The sequence below is a fragment of the Solenopsis invicta genome, chromosome 16 (assembly GCF_016802725.1).
Source record: "Solenopsis invicta isolate M01_SB chromosome 16, UNIL_Sinv_3.0, whole genome shotgun sequence".
Lineage (NCBI taxonomy): Eukaryota > Metazoa > Arthropoda > Insecta > Hymenoptera > Formicidae > Solenopsis > Solenopsis invicta.
In genome coordinates, this window is record NC_052679.1 from 23736739 (window position 1) to 23755192 (window position 18454).

Consider the following 18454-nt stretch of genomic DNA (forward strand, 5'->3'; position numbering starts at 1 on the left):
ATCCGAACGTTTTCGCGTAAATTAACAGAAAATCTGATAGGCGGTTTGTATTAGCATGAAAGGACGAGGGCAATAGGATAGAAAGCAAATCGGCCTCTCTATGTATAATTGATAGTATCGAAACCCGTTACGGTCCGAAAAGTGCATCGTTTTGAATGCATCGATTCGTGCTGATCGCATGTACCGATACCATTGATTATGCTGTATGGCTATCCGGCTCTTTTTCCCCTCCGTTATTTTAACATATACGGAATTTCGCAAAAGCATACATATTGTCAACTAGTTGGCACGAGAAGCCAAATTCAAAAAGGTAGCGATTATTTAAACATTGACCCCGGAAAGTCTTTCAACGTTGTCAATTTAATTAATAAAATTGTATCAAAGGGAGGTAAAAATTAGTTTACTGCACTGATAACATTGCTGTATATTAATAGGATAAATTTTAAACAATAAAGTTTAAACAAAAACAAAATAAAGTTTTGACGATAAAGATTTTAATGATAAAGATTAAAAGCTGTAACAACCCCTTTCCCAAATGTTTTATTAAATTATGTCAAAAGAAAAATATTGAATTTAAATAAAATACAAGAATGGTTTTAAAAATATTGTACATACTTTTGGCAATGTTCTGTGTGTGTGTATATATATAGTCAGTGTGTGAATACTTTTAATTATATAAGCAGTTATTTTACCTTTAGTGGAATATCGAAATTAATTAATAAACATTATAGCCAAGGAAAAAAAGCGATAATATTCATCATTAGTGTCGTTTTGCATTAATTGGTAACCAGTCGTAAAGGACAGATAATATTATGTCATATTGTGACGCCGTCTCGCGATAATGATCATATTAATTGCTGTGTTCTTTAATAATTTTTCATAATTGATTATATTAATTACAATGTTTATTGTCTCAATATTTAAATCATATACAATTGTGAACGTGCGTAAGTATGAAATAATAAAAGAAAACTTTTTACATTGCTATATTTTCATTTTGTTTAAATTGCACATCGAGGAGATATTATTATAAAGATGTTTTAGAATTGTGCTTATGGAATTTTATATTTCTAAGGAGTTGTAAGTTGTTTGAACTCTTATAATTCGATGGAATTATTCACTACGTCAGAACTCGATGGTTAAACTCTCGTGCAGAAGATCTGGGCCACACTCCCGATATCAAATTTTAATGACAGATCTTATTTAAGTTCTGAGCAAGAATAAAAGTTTTATAAGTCTTATTTACTTAAGCAAGCAAATTAGCATTGAAATTTGTAGAGGAGAAGAGGGTAATATGGCACTCATTTATTTTATTGAATAACTTTGTTTATAATTAATATTTTCTATTGAAACTTGAACGATTACATTCGTCAAAGTAATTACATGGAAAAATCGTACTATGTCGAATTTCCGTATCAACATTCAGAATTTAATTTGAGGAAACTGTTTTAGTATCAAATATCTTAGTAATTGTATTTAAAATTAAAAAATAAAGTTTTGGCTTAAGTAAAGGGACAGAGAGAGAAAGAGAAAATGCGATTAAAAATTATTCTTCTATATTACGCGATAATAGATGTATATTACATGTATAGTTAACGTATGAAAATATTATACACACATCTAATCTCCAGATAGGAACATGTACGTATAACATGGTAAATTATATTTCGCGTCTCCTACAAAGTAGGAAAATGTCTGTTATTTCCCTTTTCATCTCTGCAGCGCTATTAACAGCACATTTCCATTACTTGCGTTTTCACTGCCATGAGTAGTACATGCTGCGCTTTAATAATTTTCAACGTGGTCCTTGCTTTATTTTACGGTAATGCGAAGTTTCAGCCGGACGTCGTGGTTTTAATAATTTCTAAAACGGGGCGTGTATTCCGTAGACGGTTTTCGAAAGTTTCGGCTATTATACCGTCGCAAATAGTAAAATAGTCGCCTTGTGACTGCAGGAACAATACTATGCAGTGTCTGAATAACAAGTAACGTATACGAAACCTACAATGGTCGCTTTGTTATATTCATTGAATTTTTATTTCAATCAACGCGCAAAATTTTTTCTCGCACTTGCTTTTAACTAAAATATTTTTAACAATTTAGCCATCCATGCAGTTGCTTTGTATTGTACATATAATTTCACATTACAATTATTATTATATTTGTATTAAATTATTATTTCCTGTTTTCTTATTATTAACACAACATTCGTTAATTTATAACAAATTTTCAGTAGCTTCTACTTAAGTGTTTTAATGTGTACGTGGCACAAGACTGAATGATGAATTTGGTTTATTTCTCGAGATTAGATGCATAACTTTCGCTAATGAAGCTGGCGCTTTAACCACGCTGCAGAATGTTAATCAGCGATTACGCGCATTTGCGCCCAACTTTCGGATGCACTTTTTGCAGCGAAATTCTCACCCATCGCATCGTGCCGCAGATCGTATGCACTTAAATGTACATCCGGCGCACTCGGTCTGGCGTGCTATCTGTCCGAACGCTGAGAATAATTCTCAGTATAAACTAGAGAGACCGAGAAGGCTTTTAATCGTGCTCCCGGTTATTCCAGCCGGGGGAAATTACACGGGGCGCGGCGACGAGAGGAGGGGTGAGATCTTGGTAATTGATGCAAGTTGAAATTGTAACGAATGCCCGGTCGCTTCGGCACCGTGAATTTAGCGAGCGCGGTGGATGCGCGCCTAGAGTGTCGCGCGACTCTTTTCTCCCTTCTTTTTGTTCCTTTTCGTGCCGTTCGCGATGACCCGCGCCACTCAACCCCCGAGCGCAGGACCGGGATCTCGTCGCAGTCGTTTGTATATCCCGAGAGATGAAGAGAATAAAAAAATCAACCACTGTTGTTTAGTTATCATGCAAAATTTATACTTCAAATATTTTTTGTTTACTTACCCAAATACATCTTTTATTACTTTTATTGTTAGTATTTAACACTCTTTTATACACACATGTTGTTCTTTTTTTTTGGCATCTTTTCTACACGCGTTGGGTCACGACACTTTTGAGTTTACTTTCATCATATTTGTAAATATCATATGACAAAAATTTTTAATGACTTATATTTATTTTGGCATAGAAAGTAATTGCATGGTTGTAATTAAAAAAGAATTGTATATTATAACCAATTATAGCGCTCTTAGTTTTTCAACGGAAAGAAATTTGCCGGATGAAATTATCGGATCATGTGTACAGAGTGTTAAGATGATTAAATGAATTATTAATTTTAATATCCGATATTTCTATTTATAGGACGCAATCTTATTAATGTTTCTTGAGAATAACGTGATCATTAGAAGAGTAATAAAACTTTCAAGGGCAGCATTAAGAATATTGCAAATTATTAAAAGTGTCTTTTATGTATGAAATCATTACAAAACTTATTTTTAACGCATGAAACCGACCCTGCCTCGTGCTACCCTACGAGTCCACCTTCCCCTGCATTTCCCGGCAATACTCGGCGTAGAACCTGGCGAATCGAGAGAACCAAACTAGAACGTGCCCGGAATTTGCCGAGTGGATTCATTTACGGTCCGCCGAGTGATAAGAATTTAATCGCGTATTAACATAAGCCGAAGTTGCAACTATCGAAGATCTGGAGAACGTGTTATCGAGCACTCCGTAAGTTTGCGATGCCCCCACGGCGGCGTGGAGACAACTCCGGCAACTTATTTTGGACGTTTTTCTCTTTTCGCTTATTGCTATCGGGAAATCATTGCTGATTCTGAGTGGCGAGCGATACGACGAATTTGTATACATTTCTATACGGAATATTATAAGATCCGTGACTTCAATTTTAATAACAGATCCTCTAATAAATCTCTGATCGATTTTGCATCGTCGAAAACGCTGACACGTGGATAGGACAATTTGAGTTTGAAAGGTGAGCGTAAAAAGCTGGGACCTTTTCATAAACTTCAGCATTGATTAATTTGTGTGATTGTGTTGTCTCTTTTCGTAACATTTAAAAGAATCGGACGGAGGCTTCTTATCTCGAAAAAGTAATTTATGATATATATTTTGATAAATAGTGTCGCTGAAAGAGTAATATTATTTCATCCGAGTCTAATGGAATAAGTCGCAGAAGCAAACCGTTCGTAACGTTCAACTACAAGGAAAAGTTTCCGGTACAATAGAGTCGCGGTCTCATTTACCATCTGCCACGCGATAAGAGTTTAATCGCATATTAATATAAGCCCAAGCTGCAAGCATTCGAGCATCTGGAAAACTTGACAATGCGTAACTTCCTAAGATAGCTTAATGATCCAAGAATATAGGAATTATGGAGGGAAAACTTGCCTGATAATTTGTCTTCATTATAGCACGACGCACTGTTTTTAATCCGCTTACACTAAATTCAAAAGGAAGCTTATCCTTATTAAATTAAAGTGGCTCTTATAAATTTCGTTGATTAACCGTTGATCAGAATCATTGACGTTGACATCAATTTACACAATTTAAATTTTCAGATTATATACCTCGAGCACTTCTCGTCTATTAACATTAGAACATACCGCGATAGTAATTTTTTTACACAAAGTTTTTCGCCATTTGTCATTTGTGCCGTTCTTGTGTTAGCGCTTTCGTTCCAGAATTTTTCCTCAATATCTAATATATCTTGTATGATGTATTATTTGTTCTATCATTAACGTGTGATTAAGAATTTCATGTTTGATTTAGAACTACCAGAGCAGTTAATTTAATCGAATGTGCCGATATGTAACATTAATAATAAAAATACTCTTTTTAGATATCTAACCTTAATAATTTCATAATTATTTATGTTAGATATTTAAAAAGACTATTTTTTTATGGTTCTATATAATTTTTTAAATGTAAAAACATATTATATGATAATAAAACGTGTGAAGTCAGAAATAAATTTTCTCCTTCCTCTCTTGGTGGGCGACCAAAAAATCAAAATAATAATTAGAGTTTAGTGTTTTTTATATAAAGACAATTCGTTGGGACAATTAACATTTTGTGACGGCTTGAAATCTACGATGCTCACGATTCGCGGGCGCGAAGAAATCGACGCATAGTCGCCACCGACAGGTGGCCACGCGGCGAAGCGACGTTCTCTCGTGCAAAAGTTTAGGTGACATATTAGGCGCTACCGCGGATGTTTATCTATGATTCTTTGCTACGATTGGGCTCCATGGGCCTCCGATCAGAAGATTTCATCAGTAGGGTTGGTCGGTCGCGTGTTTGTAATAGAGTGAAAAAGCGCGGTTAGGATTGCTGACGCAATCCTCTTTAAGTATTACCCCTTCAAGTCTTCGGTATTCCCATTTAAGTTTTTTGTTTCCCATACAACTTTCTGTAATGGCCAATCCTTGCCCTATTAATTCACTGGGGACGGGTGTCAATTTAAAAAGAAGAAGAAGAAGATTTCATCAGTAATCTTTGAGGTGTGCTCGGTTTTGGGTCCTTGGACATTTGGAGTGAGCTCCAAGGGCCTCCAATAATTCTCTACATTTCTACACGGTTTTTGGGTGACCGCAACTCTACTTTATCCTACCCTACCTTACCGAGAGTTTGCTATTGGAATCGTCTTAAACCCTGTTCGCACACGGATTGTTCAGAATGCGTCTGCCCAGGAAACGACTTGGATCCTGGAATGTCATATTTCCCATCGAAGTTGATACGCATCGAAATCTTGCCAGAATCACTGCAGAATCCCAAGCGGTAACTTCCACCGATGTTCGATCATGAGTATCCAGGCGATAGTCGACAAGGAGACCGTATCCGTCGGCACTCAGACGGGCACGACAACACCACCGAGGCTACGGAGTGTCGTAGTTCCAGTCACGCCGGTATCTCGTCCAAGGATTCCCGGCAGGTTTCGGAAGAAGTTCCGACCACGCAAGAAGGAACTGGTACGGGAGTTATTTGGCAGCGAACTCAGCGACCTTAGTGACCCTAGACATTACATCCTGGCGTTTTCGGGCCCCGCCTAAGCCAATATCAAAAATATAATAATTCTTACGAGTATACGCTGACACAATCACACCTGTATATGTATATGAAATATTAAAACACGTTGTAAAACGAAAAAGAGTTTACACTCTTATTTGTAGACTCTTTTCTCTCCTTCGCACTAGTTGATTACAATACATTTATACACTTATTTCAATTTTGTTGCACGCAAAGAACTATGCAGGCTGGAATCAGCGTCGGGCGCTTGGCGAGTATGAAACGTTAGAGCTTCCAATGCAGAAGCTTGTCTATTAGCACGGATTATTAACACAACTAGCATATCGTTCAAACGAAACACAAACATGCTAGTTTCGCCAATTCCGTGGATTGCTCAGACAGGCACAAGATTCAATCACCCCTCAACAATAACGTATAAATTTTCGTAAACTTTTAATCGCGTGTTTTCACATTTACATTCGTGCATTGTAGCAAGACAAACATGATAATGTCACGTCGTACATTGAATAAAATTTTATTTGAACTGCAAAATCTTGATGAAAACGATTCCAAAGGTGAAGAAAGATATTAATAATGACGACGAAGATTACGTGATAATAAAATCTACGAATAATAAAATGTACAAGAAATATCAAAGAAGATACACCAAATCCAATGCACAGAATTACTAACAAAATAAAGTCTGTAAAAATTTCTATTTGCACATTAAAATATTTTATAACATATGTATATTGTAATACCAAAGTAAAAAATTAAGTAAAGCAATCGTTTTTATATTATTGTTATACTGTATGAATATTAAAAAAATATTATTTTTGAAGTGCGTATAGTATTATACGGATATTGAAATCAATTTTTTCTAATTAAATAATTTTTATAGCACACAAACATATTTTTTGCATTAGGGGTCAAAAGGACCGCTCTGATAGTCGTAGGAAGTAAAAGATCATGGAAGTTTTAATGTTAAGAAAAAGAGCTGGTAAATGTTTCAATAAACTGATGTTAATAATAATCTAATTGAAATATTTTATTATATAGTTCTTTTTCTTAAGAGATCGCCGTAAAAACAAACTATTTCTTAATTCATCTGCGGCTCTTAATTACAAAGAACTGCATTCATTTATGTATCATCTTTCTACATTTGTTATCTCCCAAGTGGAAACGCGTTCAGCTAATAAAACTCCTATCTGTCTGTACCAGCATTCGTTAGTAATGACCACCGTCAGCTTTTATATGAGTGTCCTCTCCCTGTGTCTATATTCTCTGTATGACGTTCCTTCTTGCTGCCCCTCTTGTTTCCTCGCAGTTTGACTGCGCACGGACATTTAGATACGTTTCACAAGTTATCTTCATTTTCCCAGAATTTTACTTAACAGAATTGCATATTATCCCGCAGCAATTTCGCGAGTAAATCTCTTATTACTCCGGTACATCACTCCGCTGTGAATATATTTTCTACTTTCATTTATCTAACTCCTTTTCTGTCTAAATCGTGGTTCGAATAGCACCGAAATTTTATCTACGCAGTAATTCATGTAATTATTAGACGTATACAAATAAATAATCCGTTACTTTTATGAAATTCAATATTTATTTTTGTAGCATCGATATAATTCAATCATGAAAGCCTCCATTATTTTTCAATATCTTCCGACCAACTTGTAGATTCCTCTGGCAAAAATATAGCATGTAGCACGCGTAAAGCGTAGATTGGAACATAGAAAGCGTATGGAAAAAGTGATGAAAATGTAATCGAACTTTTCAAGAAGCGTATATTGGAACATCGGAAGCATAAGACGCTTATATAACGCTTGTATGACGCTTGTATGACGCTTTAAGAAGCTTCCTATTTTCGCCAGGATTCGATAGAAAGATTGGTTTTTTTTTTTAATGAATTCATCAAGTCATTTTCTTACTTTATCGATTTTTGTAAATTTTTTTTTTTTTTTTAGATAAAACGTGCTGCGTGAAACAGAACAAATAAATAATCTGAAGGCTCTGTCCGGTGTGTACAATACCGAGTGAAGTAAAATATTACAGTCAAGTTGAATTATATCCGTATGTTTCAACAATAGTAAACTTCATAAAAAATAGTGAATTATCTATTTGTGCATCTGATATTTTACAGGCATATTTTTTTACAGACATATATTTGCGACATTAATTTTCTACCTGCATGCAAACAGACCGCATTTCTTTTCATCGGCAACGAAGAATTGACCAATAACGTGTTAAAAATTTTGATTTTGAATTTGTGATGAGATTATAACCCGTAAAAGGATAATGATACTAATTACTACTGATAATGACTGAGTTAATGAAACCCATTTAATCTGCACGAGCAATTATTTTAATGTACGATATTAGGTTCATTAGTATGACCATTTCATATTCGATTATATTTTATAATCCTATTGTGGTTCTGATTGTGTTTCGCCTTTGTTCTTGTGCCTCATAATCGCACAGATTATTGTTGAAATAATAATTAGTAGAAGTGCCGCGCTATTTTATTTTCATCGATTGTATCTTGATGCGATGCAAACTTATACTTGCCAAGAAGAAGTAGTTCTATCGCTAATCATTACCTTTAGACAGTATACCTAGTTATTTTTCTTTTCTTATCAAAGGAATCGAGACAGAAGTTCTGGTGTATCACTGGCTTGTTAAGTTTAAAATGTTAATGATGTTTGTATTAAATTATCTACAATTCCTTCACGCGTGTTCGATCAAAGAACCGAGAACTAGTTGCTACGAAATTGGCAATTTAACATCCAATTAATTCTATAAAAATTGTCCTCGAAAAATTCTTCCATCGAAGAACGTAATAGATTCGATAATTTGCGAATGAAAACGTACCATACGAATGGCTAACGTTAATCATAGGTCTACATTTTCAAAAGGTGTGTACTATTATCGACTGTTCCCTTATCCGCGGAAAATTTTAGTAACCCCATTTAAAAAGGGTTCAAAATTATTAAATTTTCAAGAGAATCTTTTATGTACGCAGACTCCATCTTCTATTCTTAGGCAATCTTTGCATAACTACTAAAGTTTCAAAAATAACTTCCTCAATATGATCACATTATTTTAATTTTCAAAGTTATTCCTATTCCGTTTATTGTAAATCTCCTTCGATATTCCCAGACGATATTCTCTTATTGTATGCACGATTTCCTGTAGGGTGTCTCATTCAGAAATGTTCTCGTTACTTTAATTAAATTAATTATCAATGGAATCCGCAGAGAGGTAAATGAGTAATGAATTAAATTATTTGTTTAACTTAAATGTGAATTTATAACGATAATATCAAATTTATACAAATTTTGTTTTTATTGATGAATGTTTTAAGCGCTTATAATTTTGTAAGTATTCCAATATAAACACTTATTTCTTAATATGATAAGCAACTCATTTGTCAATGGATTTTTTGCTGGTACTACAAATAATTACGTAAAATTTTATACATGCAGTTAAACATATAAATATATTGACATATACATTGTTGAGAGAAGAGAAATAATAATAATAATAATAATAATAATAATAAAACTGAGGGGGCGATTCTCGCGGCTGAAGATCCGCCTAAAAGAGGAATAAATAATTTAATACAATTTGAATAAAAATACAGATAATATATAAAAACAGAATAAAAGAAGAACGTTATTTACATGTACGTTTGTATAATATACTATATATTACTGTGATAAAAGAAATTCTAGTAAATAGAAAGGGCAAAAAATACAAATATTCGTAGAGCGAGTAAAATTGCTTAACTAAGATCTTAATGAGCAGATCTTCTCTTTCAGTGTGCCGTCTCTGTACAGGATGGAAAATCGGAGATGAGATCCTTTAAACGAATCCCAGTGCAGTGACGATGAAAAGCTAACGAAGGTTTGTCAAAGGATAAATTCGTTCCGCTCTCTTTGCGCTATACAAGTTATTCTGACATTCCGACACTTTCAAGTATCAAATATCAAATTGAATGTGCACCTTCAATAGAATAATATCTGGGAAACCAAGTAATTTAACTGTGATACATCATACAGCGCTATAAAAATTATATTAAAAGATTTTTATTATCTCTGCCTTATTTCATTATTATTTCATTATTTTTAAAAATAATGTGATATAATTTTAATTTTAAGGAATATGAATTATAAAAAGTAAATTTTTTCTTTTCGAGTTAATATTTAAATCATATACAATTCGTTTTGTAGAGAACTTTTTTTCTCAAGATAAAGAAAAGAACTTTAGCTTTGTGATAGCGTTGTACAATTCTCACATATTCTTCGCTATAGTAGATACACTTAACCGTGAAGACCCTAACAAGCCAAAGTGGCGGCAGCCCAGCTTAATCCGTGCTTAACTCTCGCATGACCTACAGAGTTATTGGTTGTTCTAAATCTTCATCCAATTTTGCTGGGTTGCCTAGACACTTAATTCAATATTAAATTTTGTCGAACGTAAGAGAGGAGGAGAAAATTAAGATGTCAGAATGCTTAAGATGCTTTGTAATTCCATTATTTTTTAGCTACCTGATTTAAAATTAATTTAAACATTTGCGTGATTGAATTAATACTTATAATAATACGTAAAGTGTATCGAATATTGTCTACGCTTAAGAAAGTGATCAAAATCAGCTTTTTATGTATTATCTAATTTTACAAATATCATTATTTTTAAAATTATGAATCGTATGAACTTTTATAATGTAATACATAATTGTTTCACGCTTTTTGAAATAATGTTTACAAAGATATGAACAAGTTTTATTTATTAAATAATCCGTGTTTTGTTTGTAATGAAATATACGAGAATTTTCATCCTCGAAGGGAATAAAAGAAAAATCTTTTTCTCGTCAAACGAGGTGATGAGGTAGACCGTTGGGGCGGGTACCGAGGACAGGGAAACTCCGAAGAGGAAAGAAAATGTCAAAAAGCGAAAACTCGCGGAATTGTCCAGTTTCAGTTTGTTCGTTACACAAAGCTCAGTTTGTTTGTTACACAAAACTGGCGTGATATTCCAACGCCATCCGATGAAATAAAACCATTCGGCGCTCTTTCATGTGACAACAATATTTTTGCGAGAAACCGGAAGTTCTTACATTGTCCTGTGCACTTGACTCGCTCTACTTTTACCAATATGTAAGGACAAAGTAACGTCTTTTAATGCAGAGGACAAGAAAAGCTCCAGCAGAAGCTTTAATCTCACGATGCGACGTGATTGCAAAGTTATATATAATGGTTAAGATTAATGAATAAAATTGTAAAATACGCTATTAACCTTAGAATACTACTATAGGTAAATTTGCACTTAGGTGCATCTGATTGAAGTTAAATACAATTTTTGTTATCCAAATTTTGATAGTTGAAATAATAAGACTTTTTTTATATTAACATAGTGTTTAGTTATTTGGACACATTACAATTTATAAAGTTTACTTTACACGATCTAGAATTTGCGACAGAATTTAAGAGAAAATTCTATTTATGATTTTATATATCTAATTATAAATATAATTATAGATGGGAAAAAAATTGTTGTATTTCACGAACCATAATTTTATTTAAAATGACGTGTAGAATATTCGATTATCGTTTTCTTTGACATAGTTGGGTTATTAAAAAGTATGACATGGTTATTGAGAAATAGATGTAAGGCACTGTAAGACAATAGTTAGATATGACTGTACGTTAAGTCGTAGTTTAAGACGTTTATTTACAAATCACGGGTATTTATACATTGCGCATATTTCGTGCGTCAATTGTTCACATGTTTTCTATATTACACACAACGAAATTATAAATAGAATTTTGTTTCGAATTTTGTTGCAAAATTCTCAACAGATAATATACCTTTGGATATTAGTGTTCTGCAAATTCCTTTTTTTTGAAATATCAAGAATCTGAGCCGAAGAACGATTTTTATTCTCTTCCTAGAAAAGTTTGTTATCTAGGAAACATGATTAGTGTGTTGCCGATCTTAGTTCGTTTAGGTTTATCAACCAAAACTGTCTTGAAAAGTAATCTTGAAACATGATCCTGTGCAAAGTGTTTACTCTTTCTGCAATAAAGAATTTTTATTCTTTTTTTTCAACTAATTTTTGTTTATTACAAGGGTTTCACAAACTATTAAAAACTATTTTAATTTTAATTTTTTTTATTGAAACAATCATTTTTATATTTATTTAAAAAAAAATTTTTTTTTAAATTAATTGTAAGTTTTTGTTAATGCAATAATAAAATGCGTTGTTTGAATTGTTTACAATGCAATATATGTTCAATCTCTACACATTTATATATTTTATAAAACGTTATTTTCTGGTTACTAAATAACACAATTTTTTGGTCAGCCGATACATAAACTATTTTTTATAGTTTAAAATGTCAACTTTAAAGACAAGAAAATATTTTTGTTTAAGTTACTTTTTTTTAGAGTTTTGAATTTACATGTATATTTTTCTGATTTAGTGTATTAGCTATAATTAATTATAATATATATGTATAAATTTAAAAAAATAAACTATACAAATACATTCTTCAAATGTTAATGTATAACAGCCGCTTAATAATTTTTTATACTTGTAAACGTGATAAACATTAACGACTATACAAACGATATTTAATAAAGTTTTGGAACAAATATGTATATCAAGTATTAATTATATGTAAAGATAATTTTTCCCAGAATAGCATATTGTCAGAAAAATAAGTAGCATTTTATAAATCAAATTAAATAGAAAACATCGATTCTTATGTGAAAACAATATTAAACGAAAAGCTTTATAGGTCATAGCTAGATATCTATATACAATCACACAATAAATATCAGCGCTAAGATCTAACTATGAAGCTTTTCGTTTAATACAGCATTTAATAGTTGAAATATTATACGGTCATTACAGACCATTCTACACGTTGAATTGAACTTGCTTTCGCGCATATTTCTTTCGAACGTTATAATTGCTTCAAGCGAGACAACTTTTCGCGTATGCGTACGTGAAATGCCCGAATGATAAATTAAATCGATACGTAACACAATCGGGCGCGTCTATCCATTTGCGAAATTCGCGTCAATAGCTGAAATTCCGTATTCAAAACTCTGCCTTTTCGCCGAGAGCGCGTCCGCGCGTCGGCGGGCGTCACGTTGTTAACGGCCTGGCTGTGTATCCCACGGGATTCCAGGATCCACGATACGGAATCAAATTACAGTTTGCTTGCGGCTGACACGCGGCTGGCTTGTACGGCATTAGTCAGACGAAAATTCATTGATCAGTCGGTCGCGACGTTATCCGCCTACATTTTCGTAGGTGTCGAACGACGCGGCAGCAGCCAATTACGTGGAGGGCTTTGAATCCAACGGAGAATGAATCAACCATACGTAAGCCGAGAGTAATAATACGGTTCTAGGGAAACGAGCACGGTTTACCAGTTGCCTTAAACGTCATATCGATTCTCCTACCAAACGGTAAGGACGGGATAGTAACAATGTTGAACGCGAGCGTATTGTGTACTATGCAATTAGGAGCAAAATTAACGCAACGTGAGCTGATAAATAATTCAACACAATAAACAATGCAGGAAGCTATTCGAGCAAGCGTCTTGTAGCTTCATTATATCGACATTACGACAAGCAGCTTGATATCTGTCTGTAGATAGGCAAATAAATTCTAGAAAATCAATTTTGGTTTAGAGTGATACTTTACAGTGGTATTTATATTTTTTTTTCGGTGTAGCCAAAAGTAACAACGTCATTTACGAAATGAACGACTCTTTCCGGCTCGAACGTAATAATGTAACGTTAAGTTAGAGATTCGACGCGTCTTCTATTTGATCGCGTGTATTTGCAGAAATTGCATTAGGGAAGCGCGGAAACGCTAATATCGCCGTATTACGCCACGAGAGGGATACCATGACTCATGGTTGATTCACTTTCGTGAATAACGCCTCGACAAGGGGTAGAGCACAGAATCGAGCTGTTTCAGATACGCTTGATCATCCTCACGCGCGATTCAGAGATGACGCACACGGCGGCGCGGCGTTCGTTATGCCTTGGGCTTCTGTGTTCATTCGGCGGAATCTCCCGAGTATTTCTGCTCGCCGTGATTAAATCTTTGTGGCTCTCCGCGATCGATATGAATTCAACACAGTGGTTCTAGGACAGCGTTATACGTATATGCATTAAGTTCTATTAAATTGGATTTTTAGGATGCCTGGGAAACGTTACTAATGTAGAAATTAATTATGGTAAACGTGCAATTAATTATTGAAAAGCATCTTCTTAGGAAAGATTTCTAATAACAAGACACTAAAAATATTCCTGATGCACTTAATCTTATTGCAATCTTATGCAATATATTAGGGTCAGTCAAATGAAAATCGAACACTCGGCATAACTCCTGCCATAGCGGATGTTCGGTTTTCATTTGACTGACCTTAGTAATAACAAAACAATATTAAAAAAAAAGATGAGGTTTGGAATATCTATTCTTCTCTATTGAATTAAATAAGATTGATTTTTTATTTTGAAACAAAAGTAACATATAAATTTCAACTTATATATTCTTACATTTAGAATAAAAATTTGCTCGATGTAACATGATGATCAACCGCAAAGACACCATTGATAGGCGAATAAGTACTCTCTCGTAGGAAAGTTTTGCATGTCGTGCATTGTAATCAACGTATTCACGAAAAGCAGCTTTTACCCACGCCTCGTCTACGCATACAACGAGTCCCTGTGGACCTATGGAACGAAGTATTTTTGGTACCTATGAAGCGAGCTTTCTTATAGGCCTTCATGGTATTTTATTAAAAATAAAGTTTTTCAAGCTTTTTTCAGAAAGTTCTGTTGTTGAATTAAGAATATTATGAAATTTGGTATGAAAATTTTGATTGTCTAATTTAAATTTGTCAGACAATAGATTGTTTCTGTCTGAGCAAATTTTGAGACAATGTTAACATCATTTCTACTGTAAATTAAAAAATTTTTTTATTTTATTTTTTTCAGTATAAAATAGTCTGTTCCTAACAATAATTATTATGATTGTCTCTATATCAATCTCATTTTATAATACATAGAAGAGTGATGCATTGAAAAAAATGCTGTAATATGAATTAAAACAGTTTGATTTAATTAAATATCGCGGATGTTATTAATTTGTAGTTGATTCAATTAAATTTCATTTATTCAACTTTATTCATTATTATTTTTACTTTTAATCTTTCTGTTTCATTATTGAATTAACAAAATATCTTCAATTAGATTGATGCTATTGATTCGAAAACATTTTTTTCTTTGTGTAGTAATTAATCCAGAAATCTTTTCTATGAATTCATATCTTCAACGTTATAAAAGAAATGCAAGCATCGACATTTATGCCTATACAGTCACAAAACTAATTGTCTGGATACAGGACATGGAAATTTAGTTTACGCTACAAATTCACCAAGTGTTATATATTTAAGAAAAAAAACATGATTAAGATTGAAAATACTTGCCAATGATGCATTTCCATCAAAATTAAATGTTTGACTTTTAGCATAAAATAAACTCCCAATATTTTGCGTGTTCAAACTATAAATTTTGTGACTGTACAAAAAGAACGATTTAGTTGAAGTGTTTAAAAATTTAGATAGATATGCAAATAATTTTGTTGAATTATTCAAAAAGTAATTGTGTAGGACAGTCAAATTAGTTGCTAGAATATCAAAACATTTTGTAGCCCTTCTTATCATGTTTGAACGTCTTACATACTTACTTGAATGGTCCAACAAAATTATTTTCAGAACTGTGTTTAGTTAAATTTTTTAATATTTCAACAAGACCATTTTTTCCCTATAAAAGACTATCTTGTTTATTTTGTCACACAATTTTTCTTTTGTTTTTTTGAATATTCTCAAGTTTAAGTGAATATTGCATCTTTCAATATGATTTTGTTAATAACACAAGAAAAGAACAATTTTGCTGAAATACAAATCTAAAAATAATTATGTTGAATCGTTAAAAAATTTATATTATGTCAAAAACGTTTTGCAGTAGTATCATCATGCTTGAACGTCTCTTACATAATTATTTTAATGGTCCAACATAAAATTATTTTCTGATCTGTAACTAGCTAAATTTTCAGTTACTACCATAAAATTGTTTTTTCCATGCAGGATATCGAATTTTTTTTTCAGTTTAAACACAAATTTGCTTTTGATGGAAATGTATTGCTGACAAGAGTTTCCACTTTCAATCGAATTTTCTCTAAAAAAAATTACAATATTTGATAAATTTGTAGCATAAAATGTCAAATACTCCCAATATCCTGTTTCCCACCAATTAGTTCCGTGATCGTATTTATCGCAAAATAATGATCGCATTTTTTTTTTCGTAAATAATCTCAAAATTATTATCGCATATAATTAACTTATACGCAAAGACGATTAAAATTTTGGTATCGGTAAGCAACGTGATATCTATTTTCGATGACATTTTTCGACGGTTGTTTCATCTCCGAATTTAACTGTATAATCTCATCCGCTTAAGCCCATCCTGTCTATCGCTGCGCGCGCGTCCTGTCAAAAAGCGGCGTGAAGAGATAGCCGAAAAATTGATTGCGTAAAATTGATAGGTGAAGTACAGCACACAAGTCTCGATGGCGTATCAATGCACACGCGTAAAAAGACACAGAGAGAATTGTTTGCATAAAAGTGATAGACGAGAGGTGTGTATAGTATCGAGCAGTACGGGTTGGGAATGCATATCTCCCTCTCTCTCCCTCCTGGAGATGGAAATATTCCGGCATACGTCCTCGGGGTGTCGTATCCCGAGCCCGGTGTAACGCCGCGATGTTTTACGAGGTGGCAAAGCCGTGTGCCAACTGTGTCTCGTTACGTTAGATTTTACTGTGCACTCCGGGCGCCGCATAAATTCGTTAACCAATAAAATCCTCATCGCGCGGTATAATAATCGGGCCGAAAGGTAACTCATCCCTGCGAACGAAACCGCAGACGGCACCCTCTTCGTTGTTCCCTCGCTTTTCTTTAGCGACGGAGCGCCTTAATATGTCCCGGTGAATTCGTAAGACAAACTTTCCGCGCTGCAGGAACTTTGCAGACTGTTACGCACGCGTCGCTGTTAGATTGAAATTTGTTACCCGAATTTCTTTAGAAGCGACCGATAGATTCGTGAGAATTTTAAAACACAATGTGAATAGTTCTCTTTTATATGCTGCTGCGTATATCGTAGCGAAAATGTTGTAATATCTACTTCTGATGTAATTAAATTGTTGATCTAAACCTAATGGGTCAGAGAGCCTCTAGATACAAGAGAAACATGAAAATCTTAGATAAGTCCGATTACAGTTAAGCTCCGACTATGTAGATTAATAATTAACAAATAGTCAAGTCCTCTGTCGTGTTTCATGAATAATTTAACAAACTGGACAGTCATGAAAATTCATACTTTCCCGTAGCTTTGCATTTCTGCCTCCTAAACTCGGAATGGACCGCCAAAATAAAGCAAGTACGTTGACACAAAACAGTATTTTTTATCGGACTGAAACGTCGGCTATTAGGTAAATAGCGCGGATGATAAAATCGGAGAGCAGAAGTAATAGAAGCCGGTGGGAATTATTATTTATGATCCTTTTAGTTTCTGCAAACATGTATAACATTTATTTCGGTATTCGTTTAGCGTACGCAAATGGCTTGAAGCAATTCGCGATCGCATCCTGCTTCGTTGATCCCCGCATATCAACGTTCAGCTAGTTCAAACGTAAAATAAATTGTAGCTTTGAACTCTTTCGTCAAAATTAAAACGCGTAGATGCCTCATCATTCAAACATCAACTTAAGACATAAGTAATGCAAACGATTATTATCCTACGATAAGTGTCAATCGCAAATTTTGATACGTTAATCGATATCGGTGTAATTTCGTTCGTTCTCGATTCTTAAAATTAAATTTTATATAATTGAAAAAGGATAGCAATTAAAAGATTTTATAATTGTTTCTTCAAAAATAATATAAATAATAAGTGTATTTTCAAAGGTGTCTCAAATAATATGAATAGTACAATAATATTATCATGATTCATGAAATATGAAATAAATAGTGAAATAAATAGTGAGATAATATAATTGTAACTTTTTATCAAGAGGCGCGATCGCGACTCGGCGCCAAGACAACGCGTTAGCGAGACCGAGTCTTTTTTACGCGAGTCAGCGATTTCCAAGCACGCGAGATTATCAGATCTCAGTAACGGTTGAACCGATCAAGTTCGAAGTAATCTCAAACAATAGCTTGGACAAAATGGCATACTAAAAGTGTTTTTATCTTTTCTCTTTGTGCCCTACGAGCGGAGACATAGAAATGATGTAAAGTCAAATTCTTGACATTTTTATGTCGTTAAGAAATGTCGTTATCACCGTCGCCCTCAGGAATTCTCCCTTTCACATTTCCAACACAGAGTGGCGCTGGCAATGCTAGCCTACATTAGCCTGTACATACATGCG

General features: G+C 33.6%; 1 protein-coding gene across 1 annotated transcript in view; it reads left to right on the forward strand.

Moving 5' to 3' along the window:
- The window catches only part of LOC105199559, a 379163-nt gene that overhangs the window by 319892 nt on the left and 40817 nt on the right, over nucleotides 1–18454 (forward strand). The gene's annotated exons all lie outside the window — the stretch shown is intronic.